Here is a 2,542-nt window from a genome sequence, read left to right on the forward strand (position 1 = left end):
CCAAGAACTTGGGCAATCTTTAAAGTTCTTTCCAACACATAATAAACAGGCTGTCTTTTAGCTTCCAATCACATTCATCTGAGGGCTTTGAAGTCATCATAATACTCAGAAGCCGATTTGCTCCCATAACTTAGAATTTATGTGATTCATTTTACCTTTGTGTGTTATTTTCTGCAAAGAGGGAAAAATGAGTTTTTCCCAAGCTTCACAAAATAATAATAAATTTATAAAAACCCAAGAATGGAGTTGCCATATATTAAGGACTAACATAGAAGCCCTAAGGCGGGAAAAAAATATCATCACTTGTCAAAATCCTCCAACACTTGCTCCGGCTCCATAGACAATCCTTCCAACGTATCTGGCTTTTTCTGACTTTGAAGATGCCGGTGTCACGTTTTGCCAGTTGGCTTCGAGAGCATTTGAGCACTGAAATGATTAGAACCAGCTTGGCTCACAGAAAGTCGCTGTCTCAGAAGGAAAACAATCACAGGGTGTATGACCGAAACAGACACTTCGGTTTGAAGGATGTCAACATTCCACTGGAAGGGAGACATCTTGGTAACATACACGAGACATCACAAGACCTCGCTCCAGAAAAGGCCAGCTCCAAAACAAGACCAGTGAAAATGGTTCTGAGTGAGCCATGGAAGCAGCTCCTCCAGAAATACAAAGAAGAAAAGCAGCTTCAAAAACTGAAAGAACGGCGAGAGAAAGTCACACGTGGAGTGCTCAAAATGGGTCTCTATAGATCTGCTGCACCTGGCTTTCTTGTCACAGACCAGAGGGGTGTGAAGGCTGAGCCAGAAAAGGCTTTTCCACATACTGGGAGGATTATAAGACCAAAGGCCAAATAACACGAGGAGCAGACTAAGACTGGTAGGAGAAAGTTCTTTCCTCAAGCAACCCAATTTGGCCAAAGACAAATTTCTAAAAAACAACAACAACACATTAGACAGAAAAAAAGTTGTGTAGCCCGTAGTTTCCAAGGCAGGACAGGACTGGATCAGCAGCTCCTCAGAGTGCCAAGCAGATGGCCCACACTGTCATCTACCACTAGAAAGCCAGTCACACGAGCCCCTACTGAGAATGGACCAGAACGAATAGGACCAAGTAGACCTGCCAAAAAAGTAGAAGACAAGCTGGACAAGAAGAAAATTGTGCCTGGTCAAAGAAGCAAAGCAAAGCAGGATGACTAGTGATGAGCGACAGCCAGGCGTCGCCTCGCACCCAGAAAGAACACAATGAAAGATAGGCTACGGCAGGAAGCACAGGCCCATGTGGCAGCTCCAGAGATACCGAAGGAAGTTGACAAGACAGTGTTAGACGCTGGGTTTTTCAGAATCGAGAGGCTTGTGAAGTCGTTCTCGGTACTGTCTTCTGAACGTCATTCTCAAAGATTTGGAACACCTATGTCTGCCAGCAAAGTTATGCCTGAGGGCAGGCCTGTGGGGGACCTTTTAAGACAGAAGATGGCACTGAAGAAGCGTGACCCTCAGAGTAGCGAGAGTGAGCATGCTGATCGGATGTTTTCAGACCGTCTAGAAAGCAGGTGCAGCCAAGTAGAAGATGCCCCGTGTCCTGGAGAACAAGATTCAAGTGACTTAGAGCATCCGAATCCTTACCCACCTGGCCTGGAGAACCCACATCCCAGGGACCCCCATACCCGGCTGGGGTGGTCCTTGGCAGCTGGCGCTTCAGCATTGGGCTCATCTTCAGCTCCTCCTGAATTGTCATCTATCATAAAGACAGATCCACCCACTTGGGGACAATTGAAGAAAATCACCCAGAGAGTACAACAAATGATCTCTGATACCGGGAAACCACCATCAGCAGAGACTATGTTTCCTGCTATGCATGCTGTGGTTGCTATGCAGGATGTAAATAAAATAAATGTCAAGATGGATTGTTTCTCTGTTGAAATGATGAATTGTGCCTCTGCCCGCTGCTGATGCTAATACTAACCGAAAAGACGCAATCCCAGCTGTGGAAGGAGTGGGTTCTGCAGTCACCTCCCAGGATGTGCTGATGAGCAGCCCTGAGACAAATACCTTCTCACAGAGGAACTCCTCACAAGAAGAAGCTGAGGTGTCCCAGGCAGGCCTCAGGTGCACCAGCCCCTGCACTCCGGAGGAGACCAGACAGGAGATCCTGGCAGACAGTGCTCCTTTGGAGGTGTCCTTATTGTCTTCTCACCAGCTGAGGCCCTCAAGAGAACACCAGGAGGGCTTTTAATTTAAAAATAAGTGCAAACATTCTTCTCTTCACAATGTTAATTCTCTGATAGTCTCTCTTTTTTTTTAAAGTCATATATGAGTAACTTTAATGAAATGTACGCATGTTATACCCATATGAAAAGACTAAAAATTTCCTTTAAGAACATTTCACTTTACAATATACAAAAATAAATAATTAACACATGCACTGTTAAAAAAAAAAAAAAAAAGAATGCCAGAAAGGTTTTCCTAAGCCCTCAGCTAAGATTCTCCATTACAGAAAAGACCCAAGCCAGACCCTTTTCCTTTGTAGTCTTTAATTTAATTAC

The 2,542-nt window shown here is 44.7% G+C and overlaps 1 pseudogene; it reads left to right on the forward strand.

The window, feature by feature from the left end:
• Window positions 1–380: 380 nt before the first annotated feature.
• LOC116104737 lies at window positions 381–2,237 on the forward strand (annotated as a pseudogene).
• The last annotated feature ends 305 nt before the right edge of the window (window positions 2,238–2,542 follow it).

The sequence above is a fragment of the Mastomys coucha genome, unplaced genomic scaffold, assembly GCF_008632895.1.
Source record: "Mastomys coucha isolate ucsf_1 unplaced genomic scaffold, UCSF_Mcou_1 pScaffold22, whole genome shotgun sequence".
Taxonomy (NCBI): Eukaryota; Metazoa; Chordata; class Mammalia; order Rodentia; family Muridae; genus Mastomys; species Mastomys coucha.